Source organism: Monodelphis domestica, chromosome 3 (genome assembly GCF_027887165.1).
Source record: "Monodelphis domestica isolate mMonDom1 chromosome 3, mMonDom1.pri, whole genome shotgun sequence".
NCBI classification, from domain to species: Eukaryota; Metazoa; Chordata; class Mammalia; order Didelphimorphia; family Didelphidae; genus Monodelphis; species Monodelphis domestica.
The window spans coordinates 228,701,661-228,714,837 of record NC_077229.1 but is presented as its reverse complement, the minus strand read 5'-3'; the positions used below and the strand labels follow the sequence as shown (position 1 = coordinate 228,714,837).

The 13,177-nt window shown below is 32.3% G+C and overlaps 1 long non-coding RNA gene across 2 annotated transcripts in view; it reads left to right on the top strand.

The window, feature by feature from the left end:
* LOC103092953 (uncharacterized) overlaps positions 1 to 13,177 on the top strand; it is a 58,158-nt gene that overhangs the window by 20,180 nt on the left and 24,801 nt on the right. Inside the window, exons 2-3 of one of the 2 annotated variants that reach the window (XR_464941.2) lie at positions 1,213 to 1,442; positions 10,820 to 10,927. This is a non-coding gene — a long non-coding RNA (uncharacterized LOC103092953). The remainder of the gene's footprint in view (positions 1 to 1,212; positions 1,443 to 10,819; positions 10,928 to 13,177) is intronic. The other variant, XR_008917648.1, reaches the window with a different exon arrangement.

Genomic DNA, 13,177 nt, shown 5'->3' with positions numbered 1-13,177 from the left:
TCTCTCTCTCTCTCTCTCTCATGTTTTTTTTTTCTTTTTACAAAATGACTAATATGGAAAAAAAGGGGAAAAAACTTCTACTCAGTCTAGGAAGTTTGAATCTCTGTCTCCTACTAATGGGATCCCTCTCAATTAAAGTCTCATTCATTTAGGCCAGATTCAATTCTGAAGGAACTTCATTAAATAGAGTGGAATCAAGACAATTTTCTCAAAATCTAGTTCTTTATCTCTAACATGGAAACCCAGGGAAGATAATTTAAAACCTGGCTTTGACTAATGTTTGTTATATTCCAAAAAGGGGAGGTAGAGAAGAAAAGTAGAAAAGTGTTAGGCAAATATGAGAGCCATTTATTTCTGAGACATAAAAGGACTCAAAAATGTGCATTGACAAAATTTTGATTTTATGTCATCTATGACTCTTTGTGAACCCATTGACCATAGCCAGTACTGTCTCTTGGATTTCCTTGACAAAGATACTGGATTGGTTTGCCATTTCCTTTTCCTATGAATTAAGATAAACACAGTTTAAGTGACTTTTCCAGGGTCACATAGCATTTAAATGTTTGCAGTCAGATATGAACTCAGGTCTTCCTGACTCCAGGCCAACTACTTTCTCTACTGAGCCATCTAGGTGCCTCCTAAATAAGCAATTGCAGTAGATTAGCATTATTATTATCCTCCATTGGCAGACTGATATTTAAAACATAAAAACATGAAATATTTTGTGAGCTTGTGGAACTGTCATGTCACTTTCCCCTTAGCATTATCCTGTATAAACAATTCTTTCAGGATTTATGTGTCTTCTGGCCATCTAAGCTGGAGTTCGGTCTTATCCTTTTCTAGTAATCATCATCTCTACTGTAAACACTTCATTTTGCCAATGAGCTTCAACTGAGTGACTTAGAATCTCCTAACCTCTTAAACTCACAAATTTGCCTCCAAGGCTAAAGATGTTCATCTCATATTTTACATTCAATCACTTATATTAAAGAAAGACACCCAAAGGAGAAGAAACAGCTATGAATTTGAGGTCCAGTCACAGTCCTACCTAGGTCAACTCATACTGGTTGCCATATACCATCTGTAACTTCTCCGAGATGAGGGGAGGGCTAAACGCCCCTTTCTTACCCATCATGTACAGGCTTGAGCACCTATATTGGCTGCCTTCATGAGTAATCCTATCTGAATCCTTTCCTTTTCTTATCTATACAGAGACCCAGGAACCACATAGAGTTCACTATATTATCCCAAATGATAGCCTTGATGCATTCAGTCATGAGACATGCTGTGCACTGGAAAAGACCAAGACAAAAAAGACCAGAATAGGACCAGCTATAAACTCATCACATGCTACTCTGGAAAAGATTCAGTTCAAATTAAAATCTACGGAGAATATTCTAGCCAGAGAAATGGAAAGCAATGGCTGTCAAGAATAGGAGAGGGTAGGTAGAGAAACAATCCTCTGGTTATACCTTTGACATGAATGTTATAAGTAGGATCATTTTTGAATGACAAGGGAGAACTATTTTTAAAATGTAAAGGTTATGTGAAGAATCCTTCTGCAAAATGATTTCTCCTCCTATTCAAAAATCTTCCATTTTATTCCATATTAAAAAGTATATTTTTAAATTAAAAATCAATTTCCTTTAGCTAATGTTTGCATAAATTTGAAAAGGCCAATATTGGCTATTATAGAATCATAATAAATTTTTAATTGTAGAGGATTTGTTGGAAAGTGACCATAATATTTAGCAGTAAGTCTGGACATTGATGACAATTTATTTCTTGATGAATATTTCAGTGAATGTCCCTAAAATCATTTACATGAGAAAACTTTTCATCTTTCCTAGAGACACAGCATTTTGTGGATCTTTTCATAAGCCACTGCCTCTCATTTCTTCACGACTATTGTTTCTTCACACACAAATCAGTGGCTGGCACATGTAAAAGATATACAAATTGTGTCTTTATTTCTGTGGGCATGTGTGGTAATGTCTAATAACTAGTATTTCAAAGTATTTTAAAATATTATCTCATTTGATCCTTATAATAAATCTGTGAGATGGGTGCTATTATTATTCCCATTTTACAGATGATGAAATTGAAATAGAAAATGGTCACAAAGTTGATAAGTGTCTGAGATCTTAGGCCTTCCTCACTCTAAGCAGTTGCTTTATCCACTGCACCATGTAGCTACTTAAGCATACATGCACAAGTCAATGTATGCATGCATATCTGTTTTTTTTATATATGGACACATTTTATAATGTATGTGTATTTACATTCTGTGTAAAGGCTCCTTTATCTGCAGTTATTCTTTCTGGGGTTTCAATTACTCATAGTCAACCTGAAGTACTAAAAGTCCACTGGGAAGCACTGGAAGTCTACCAGTGAGGTAACAAAATTATGCTTGAGGCATTAGTCTATCCCTAGCAGTGGTCTCTTTTCTTTCCCCTTTCATTTTTTCTTTTGGGGATTTTTTGGGGGGGATTTGGCAATAAAGCCTTCATCTAAGAGGCAGGAGAGGGGAGAGAGTTCACACACACATATGTATTCATGTATCCCCAAGAGATAAAAAAATTGGGAAAGGACCTATTTGTACAAAAATATTTAGAGCTGTGCTTTTTGTGGTGGCAAAGAATTGGAAACTAAAAGGATGTCCCTCAATTAGAGGATAACTGAACAAATTGGGATATATGATGGTGGTGGAATACTATTGTGCCATAACAAATGAAGAACAGGATGATTTCAGAAAGATATGGAAAGAGCTAAATGAACTGATGCAAAGTGAAATAAGAAGAACCAGGAGATCTTTATACATATAACAGAAATAGTGTGGAATGATCAAATGAGATAGACATTGCTACTAACAGCAATGCAATTATCCAGGACAGTTCTGAGGACTTATGAAAAAGACTGGAATCTACAGCAAAAGAAAGAACTTTTGGAATAGAAATGCAGATGAAAACATGATTTTTCACTTGTTTATTTGGTTTTGAGGTTTGTGTTCTTCAAAATTATTTACTCACAAAAATGAATAATATGGAAGTGTGTTTTGTGTGATAATACATGTATAACAGATTGAATTGCTTGTCAGGTCTGGAAGGAGAGGGAAGGAGAGAAGGGGACAATATGGATAACATGACTTTGGAAAACATATGTGGAATTTATTATTAAAATTTAAAAATATTAATTTTGCCATGCTTTCAATTCTCTTTTTTAAAAGAATGACTATTTGTACAAGGAAATATATGAGTTATAGATCTTAAAGAACATACCTTAATGATTCAGAGACTATATTTTGATTTGGGGTAAAATAGACATTTTATGGATAATTCAAATCACAGTGAAAATAGCAGAGAAAAATAGGAGATGAAATGTTAAAAAAAATAGGTAAAAGCTTTAAGTTATTGGTACAAAACATCCTCGTTGTTTCTTGGAGAGAAAAATGAGGTTTTCAGAGAAACCTGATCCCAGAAGATTGTTATTGATTCCTCTCCCATGGAATATAGTTTTCTTGAAATTGGAAGAACATGAGTTAAACAAATGATGTTATCTTTGTTATGAAAGAAAAAAAATGTCATGAGAAAGGTAATAGTCCTAAAAGTTACTAAAAGAGTGATTTTTTTAGTAATAAAACTTTTTTTCAGGGCTATATTAAAAGCTAGTGTAAGAAAGTATACAAATTAATCTGTGAAATTTGGGCACTTTAATCAGACTGCAAAGCATGCAACAAAAATAGTTTTAGGATTTTTTAAAAATTCAGTTAGGCCTGGAATTCTTGTCATCATTTAAAAAGTGATAGATCTGATATGTAGCTAGATGGATGGACAAATATGAATGGATAGGCAGAAATATAATCATATAGAAACTTTACACTGCAACACAATAAGAAATTCATTAAAATGAGGGAGATAAATAAAGTTTCAATGAACTGGTAACTAATCTGATTTAAACTTCAGGGTTAAACTTTAGGAAATGGAATATACTTCAAACATATACTTAATGGTGAGTATGAAAAAATGTGGTTTCATAATTAAAGAAATTATGACCATAATTCTGAACTCCATGTTTGTAAAAAACTTATATCTGTCTAAAAAGAGATGGATTATGTATTGATAGATGCTTTTAAAAGTGCAAAGAAGTTTCATGCTATTAAATATAATCATTTTAGCTGTTTCAGTTAATTTGAACAATACCATAAGTATATTCCCCACTATATTCTCTATGTGCATGGAGCCAACCATACTAGCCTTTCTTCTATTCCTCACCTATTTTACCATCAATATTCTACCTCCCATTTCCTATATGCTTGGTTGACTTAATATCTTAGCTCAAGTATTACCTTCCGCTTGAAGCCCACACTCCACACTTCTGCTATTAATTCCTGTGTTTCCAAAGTTATCTTTTATTTACTTCAAGTATGTTTTGTATATACCTGCATGGGTAGCTATTATGTCCCTCCTTCCAATGAAATCTCTCTGAAAGCAAAAGCTGTTTATTTTTGGTTTTGTACCTCAAGCACATGTCTGCTACATAGAAAATACTTAATAATTTTAACTGGATTATTTATAGAATGTAAGTCTATTTTTTGTCTTTGAATCCCCCCAAATCTAGCATAGCGCCTTACTCATAGTAAATGTTCAGCTGTTTTTTAATTGAATTAAAAATCAATATGTTCCTTAGAAGTAACATTGTCATGAAAGGAGAAATGAAATATTGTTTTGTCTTTGCCATTGCAGATTGAATAGTTTCTTAAGGTCAATTACTTGCTTGTTTGGAATGACTTGGACTCTTAGCACATTACTGGCAAGGACATAACCATTTTCTCACTTAAAGGTTCATAACTTCAGAATCCTCCTCTACATCCCACCCCACATCACAATTAGTTTCCAAATCTGTTAAATTCTACTTCTCTAATATCTCTTCTATCTATCCTTCTCACCATTTACATAGCCACTGTAATTCAGCTTCTCATTACCACTCACCTAGACTTTTCCATGGCCTCATAATTAGTCTCTGTCTGAAGTCTCCCCCTTACCAATCTCTCCTCTAGTTAACTCTTAAAATGATATTATTTCTTATATCACTCTCCCACTTAAAAAGCAACCATGGCTCTCAATATATTCTTCTACTGAAGATTTTTACTTCAAAATTTTTTCCATGTGCTATATTCTATACAGGATTTTCTCTAGCTACTTCATTATTTACATTAGTACAGCATCTGCTCTACCCCTCATCCCCCACCCAGTACCCAGTATTTACTTCGCATTTTGTATATTAATTCATATATATATAATTATATATATACATACAATATGACTATAGATGACAGAAACTGTGATTTTTTTTCTATATCCCTAGCACCTCGCATTTAGTCATGCATATAGTCAGGATTTAATAAATATTTGGTGATTGATTGGGAGATTTGTATTTTCCTATCATTGAAATAAATTCATGATTAAACTCATAATATCCCATCTTTCTATCAAGCCCTAGGAGGCAAATGTATCAACCCATTATGTCTCCAATATATTTTTTACTGCCCTGAGTTGCCCCAATATGAATGTTTCATTCTAATATCAAAGAATCTTTCAGTTGATTAAAGTAATTTCCATTTGCTTCCAAAATCTGTAGAACAATCTTCCTTTTCTTAATAAGGAACACTGGAAAGAGGAGATGAACAGTGTGAAATGGATATCTTAATATGTTCTTCACCACATGACACTTCATAGAAAAATTGGAATGATTAGGCACTAAGGCATTATTAATTAGAACTCAATTGGAAGATATTGCAAATTTAAACATAAGTCATATCACCTCTGAAATTCTGTTGTGATAGTGACAGTTGAAAATATCATTAGACAACTATTACTAATGGGACTATAGTAAAAATCTTCCACTCCTTGTCAGAGCTTGGGAATAGAGTATTATGAGTAATAAAATATTTGAATATTTGTATATATGAATGTGTGTATGCCTATATGTGTCTACATGCATGTGTGAATATATATAGTTCTATGTGCATATAGTGTGTATATATGTATATTTAAAATAATCAGTTGACAAGTAATAACTTTTAAAAGTTTATAAATACCGTATTATTTCTCTTTTAATATAGTTATTAGCTTCCAGTGAAACCTGACTCCCAAACTAACCTTCCCAGCAAATAAGAACCCCAGTAACTGAAAAACAAAAATCATAATATAATGCACATTTTTGTTCACATTAAACTATAGACCCTAATTTTCCACAGAGAAGGAAATATGCTTCACTAACAGGTCACTGAAAATTGTTTGCTACATCGATCAGTTTTGCCTTTAAGTTATTGTAGTCATTGTGTGTAAATTACTCACCTTATTCTGTTTATTTCACTCTATTATTTCACACAAATTTTTCCAAGTTCTATGAATTTCTCATATCTGTTATTTATCAAAATACAATAATATTCCATTATATTACTATACCACAAATAATTCATCCATCTCCTAAATGATAGACACTGTCCTTAAAATTCTTTGCTCATACATAAAGTCCTGCTATAAACATTTCCATCTTATCTGCTTCTGCCTCCTTGGGGAGATATGCTCAATAAATACTGGAAAGAAAGTATGTCAAATTAGAGACTTTAATATATACTGAAATTGTTTTCCAGAAAAATTGAATTAATTCAGTTCCAGGAACAATGTGTATGTCTATCTTACCATACCTACTTGACAATCAGCATTTTCTTTAAATAGCAGTGGCAAGTCCAATGTAGGTGCCCTTCCATTCTTCATAATTTACCATGTCCAAAATAATTTATTCCATAGTGGCCAAACCACTCAAGGTGAGGCTCTCCTAAATTACTTTATAGTGGGAAAAAACTGATTGGATTGCAACAACTCTATCTTATGTTTCCTTTTAGTAGAACTAAAATGTCAAGTATGGAATCAAGGGGAGAAATTGGGCAAAGTGAGTTTCAGATAAAATTATGCAAAGAGGAAGAATTAGTTCTAGGAAATTTAAGAATAGAGATAAAAAAAACATGTGAGATTATTCAATGTGGTGATTCATATTTTAAATTAAATTTTTTGCTACTGAATTTATGTAAAGATTTTTTTCTTTCTCTTTTCTTTCAATCAGTCAACAAAGTTATTAAGTTCCTATATGAGTACCCTGATTCAATTCAACAATCATTTATTGTTTACTGAATTTCAGACAAAGACATTTTCTGGGTATATAAAAATGAAAAACACAACTATTCACTCCCACTCAAGGAGTTTCTGAATGAATAATTTAAAATGGAAAGAAGAGAATTTCCTTCTATAATAATTAAATTTGTAATGCTAATGTTATTCATATTTGATTAATAAAAGTTGTTTTATTTAATAGAGAATAAGTAAAAATTATTTCATCCTTGATTTTTTCTTTATATTACTTGTGTATTGTTTTGCTTTTATAAAGGACAAATTTTCCTTTCTTTCCTCTGTTTCCACTTTCTGCTTCTTCAGTGAATGTGGCAGGAAAATGGAGGTAGCCCAGAACAGGTCACTATAGATAAATATCTTAAAATCTATAACAAGAGATCACAGATTCATAGTAATATTTTGCCTATATGATCATTGTGATCTGCAAACAGTAAAGCAGATTCTTTGAAAATTTTCTCAATTAAATTTGATAGATGAAAACTAGCTCACTTCTACTCCCAATGCATAAACTTAGTGACCAGTGGAATATATACATGGAACTGCAAGGGTCATTGAAAAAAAAATGTATAGCCCATATTTGGGGATTAGACCTATAGCTTCTTCAATAGTATGTTAAATTAAATTAGGCTAATTGAGTCATTTTCAGACATCAAGTGTTATTAATCAGGTTGGCATGACATAACTAGCAAAATAATGTTTGGAAAGCATGCCCTAATAACAACCCAACAGTATCTAGTTTAGTGAGTGGAAGCAAGAGATTGCAGGGGAAAATATGAGAAGGTTAATATGTCTGAAACTAATATACATGCAGTTTTCAAGAAAGAGATCCATCTATTTATAATGCTATAAATTTTCTAACAAATTAAACAAATAGTTACATAAATTCATTCTTGCTCATCAAAACGGTTGGTGTAGGGAAATTTCCTAGAATTGACAGTTAGAAGACTGTGTTACATTTAAATGTTAAGCTAGTGTCAGAATTTATTCTGAGGGAAAATGAAGAATAATGGTTAAAATATCACTAATTCCTCAATTAAAGTTGGAATTGTTTTATTGTTTCTAAGAGATAAAGATGCCAATAATTTTAATTTTAGGACAAATAAAAAGTGAAGAGTACTGGGTCCTGGAGTCAGAAAAACTCATCTTCCTGAGTTTAAATCTTTTCTTAGACATATACTAGCTATATGACCCTGTGAAAGTCATTTAATACTCTTGGCCTCAGTTTCTTTATCTGTAAAATTAACTGGAGAAGGAAATTGCAAACCACTCCAATATCTGCCAAGAAAACCCCAAATGGAGTCATAGAGTTAGACACAATTAAACAATGACTGAACAACAAAAATGAAAGTATTCACTTCATTCAGAGTTTCTGAGAGAAAGCAATAGTGTCAAGACAGATCTTATGAATTTTTAATGATATAAATTAAATATATATATTGTTTATGATGTAATATAACAATATTATAATCTAGAATAATCTAGCATAATATATTGTGTGATGTGATATTTGTTATATTATATTCATATCCCTGATTTGAAAAAGAAATTTCATGTTTGTTGTACTTATTTATATTAAAATTTATTCTCTTAGTCCAGTGGATATATAAATAAATGATGAAAAGTTATTATGAAAATAATCAAGATATTGAGAAAAGAAAAATTAAACACACATAACTATCCTGTTTCTATTTTTCTATTATTCTTGAGTTATGAAAATATAGGCAAGTCACTTCAACTCTTTCCATATCTATAAAGGAAGATAATCATATTTGCTTCATTTAAATCCTATGAAATTAAAGAGGGGGGGGAGGGAGAGAGGGAGAAATAATTATCTAAAATTGTCAGTGTTACTTCTAAAAATTTGGGGATTGGTTTGAGCACAAAAATAGAAATTCAATATTCATAAACACTGAAAAAAATGAAAAGTCTGATAACTTCTAGACATGGATCAGAAATAAATAATTACATGGATTTATAAAAATGTGGAGTAATATACAAAATAAACTTGGATCTTGCCCATGTTAATCTGATGCTCTTGTCCCATTCTCTAACTCAATTCATTGAAAAGAAAAGAAAAATAATTAAATATGTGTGTTGTAACAATTAAATTTAGGTTTTGATATGAGAGTAATAAAATGAGATTGTGGTCACCAACCACTATAAAATATAAGCCCCTATTAACCCCAAGTCAAAATGACTGTTAGCAGCTTTTATTTACAAGATAGAGTTAGTGAAAGTGGTAAATGTAGAAAGGAGACAAATCTTAGACAAAGGTCTTGCCTAACAGTCCTAAGGGCTGCTCTGGTGAAGTCAGGCTCAGCCACCAGCAGGGGTTTCCCCAAGTCCTGATCTCCATGTGTATTTCCTAGTAGTCCTCAACCAGAATTCCAAGTGGTGTCTTCAGCTCTATTCAATGATGCAGAATCTAAAGGAAGAGTCTCCAAGGAACCAAAGAAGGAAAAAGAGTTCCTCCAGCCCTGCTCACCAATGCTGAGAGCAAGCATCAGTGCCTGGGCTGGCTTTTTTAAGGCAGTTTTCTCGAAGTCACTTCCTGTCTCTCCCCCTCTTCACAGGACCTATCATAGCCTCCCAATTTGCCAAGCACTGTCCTGAGGAGGGCAGTGGTTGTGGCCTTTGGAGGTGTGAGCTAGTAAGTGATTTGTAAACTCTCCTACCTAGTGACCTATCAGTGCCAAGTAGGGGCACTTTAAGTTCTTGATTTTATTAGCCAAAAATAGACAAAGGGAGAGTTAATTCTATCTTCATAGTCTGTGTGTGTGTGTGTGTGTATGTATGTATGTTTGTATCACTTGGCTATATATTATAAAGTCATATTTATGTAGTACAGCAAAAATAAAAAGGTTTAACATACTAGAAATTCCTCCTTTCCAGTGTCTGTGGAATACTTCAAAACTCTTTATTCTTTTGCATACCTTGGAACTGAGTTAATGTGTGTTAACATTTCAGCTATACAGGCAGAAATTACCATACAGTTATCTGTTTACTGCCTCAGTTTGTAAAATAAATCCATAAACTCCTGTTTTATTTAGATTTCTGAGAATAAAAGCTGAGTGGCTGATGTTTAAAAAACTAGGTCTTTGTAATAGATGATAGGAATTTTGTGATGTCCTTTTTGTTCAAAGGTGATTTTTTAATTCAATCATTTTTTAAAAATGTGCAATATATGCCAATTTTTCCAATAACTAAATTTTTATTCCTTCTCTCCCTGCTTCTCAGTCAGTGCTTATCTATTTTGGACCTTGGGTTGTTTATTGGTGCTTCTGTTTGTATTGCAGAAAGAAACAAGAATTGTAGCTTTGAATTGTTGAATACACGGAGATTCTTTATTTTCCTTTATGCCAGTCCTAGTAATGTATCCATGTAAACCACCAAAATACTTTATAGTATGACTTATTTCTTCATAGAAAATTTTGAATACTTTTCTAAGTAAAGAGTATTTTGAAATGATCAGAGTGAAGAAAAAGATTGACCTACTTGACATGGGGAAGAATAAGACTGGAATGGGCAGGGGGAGGGGATTGGAGAAGGAAATAATAGGATACCAACTCATTATTTGCATAATACAAATCACTGCAAGTCACTCATTCATTCATTTCCCCATGTTTCAGATTCAGCAAGCTATGGAAATTTGAGAATATCGCTGTATCAATTTGAAGAGTTTTCAGCAGTCTTCTTTCCATTTACCACAGTAAAGACACAGCTTTTGTTTCCAGTGTGTAAGTTCTATTTTAGACCCTACTAATTATGTGCTCTTGACCTTAGGCAAGTCATCTTCACTTTGTTTCTAAAATCTCTCATTTCTAAAAAGGTAATGCCATATTTCCTTTCACATGGATTCAAATGGATATCTAAATGGCTATATAAGGCACCATTAGGATAAGTATAACAAAATAAGGTATATGGACACATGAAAAATACATGAAATGAAAGCAAAATTTGAATGTTTTTTTCAATCTCCTCCACTCATCTAAGTTGCTCAACTTAGCCCATTTTCCTGCCAGAGATGTGTAATTGTCAGAAAATTTTAGAGAATAGAAAATATGATTATGTTTTAATCTCTATATTTAGAAATCCAAAGGTCTGATTCATGTAAAATCACTACCCAACTTTTCCACCTAAAGTTTCTGGTAAATTTGTCTGTTCTGTTTAATATGCATTCTAAACAAAAGATCAAATTTTATAACACAATTCCAAAAGGATATTTTAAAGACACATACATTAAAACAAAAACATACAAGAGATTGCTAATGGTGGGGGGGGGGTGAGCAAAATTCAAGTTGAACAAGAAACCTTTTGTGGAGGACTGGATGTTATATAGGAAGAGCTGATTATTCCATTCAATAGATAATACAATTTTTAAAAATGTTAAGGGCTACATATTTGATGCTGGTGACTCAGCATTGATGGTAGTCATGATTATATCAATAAAGTTAACAGAGAAGAAGCTCATAGTATAGTGAGGGAAATAAGACAAAGATGCAAATAGTCATTCAAATCCATATTTGAAAACAACCAGAAATATAAATTTCTGAAAAATAAAATATAAATATTGCCTCCATTTTTGTAATTTTTTCTATTCTGTAGTATCACTGAAATTTTGTATACTAAATCATTATTTGTTTTGGTTTTTTTTTATCAGAGGTTCCTATTTCCTCTCCATGTTTAAAAATTCAGTCTTCTTATTAATCTTTGTTCCACTCTTGTGTCAGGGAAATCTGTTATCCTGGAAAGATTCAGGTGAGTGCCAGGGAGTCTAGTCAGTTATCTCCACAATGTGGCCTATCATTCAAGAAGATCTGCTCTGTTGTCACTGTGACATTACTTAATCATGCATGTGGATACCACCAATGAGCTTTCCTGTGCAACAATATTGAAGGAAGAAGTGTTGCTAGTCTCACATTCCAAAATACTAGACAATCATTTTGCTTTCTACCACCTATAGCACTTTAGACTTTATAACTAATCATATTGTTGGTCATCTGTGATCTGTTCTGGTCTTCATTCTGTTTCCCAGGGAAGGGAGGATGGTAAAATCTATAAAAAAGACTAGCTCACTTCACCTCAATATCTTTTGACTGGAATATCCTGCTTTTTTATTGGCTTAGGAACTGAGGTACTACATGTATTGGTAATTGCTAGGTTTATTAATAAATTGAACATGGTCAAAACTTGATGCCTCAATTTACCTTAATTTCAATCAGTATTCTGTGATAGTTTTGTGGATGGACACTGCTTCTAGCTTGTGGGAATATGAAAATTTTAATGAAATATATGACACTATAGTTGAATTTCGAAGGAACAGAATGACTTACATAGTAATCAATGGGGAGTATGAGTGCCTTCCAGATCTGAGGGACAGTGAAGATAGTCAGATTTAGGAAATGGTGGATCAAAATCTGTGAATAGCAAGATATAGAGTACATGTACATTTTAGCTCTTGTGAAGGAAATATAGCAAAGGATAAGGTGAAAAAAAGGTTTTGAATTAGACTTTGAAGGGCTTTGAACAAAAGGTCAACTAGATTACATTTAATTAAATATGCAATGAAGTCCCCTCATAAAGTTTTTAGAGAAGGCTGATTTCTGGAAGTCAATTATTTAGCTGTGCCCATTTATTTTACTTATTTAGTCATTCATTTATTCTTTTGTTTCTATTTTTCATTATTTGTTCATTCATTGCTTCATTCATTCATTTGTGGACATATTTATTTCTTTACTCCTTTATTTTGCTGAATATTTATTTATTCCTCTAGATTTATATTTGTACATTAATCTATGTATTTATATATATATATATATATATTTATTCTATTTTCTCTATTTATCTTTTTGGTTATTAATTTATTTATCTGTCTTTTTATTTGTGGGCCAAAATGAAGATTACATATGCATATTATCACTACTTTCAGATGAAGATATCAATGAGTGGAACTTACTTGGCAAATATCACAGAGTGAGAAAGGGGCA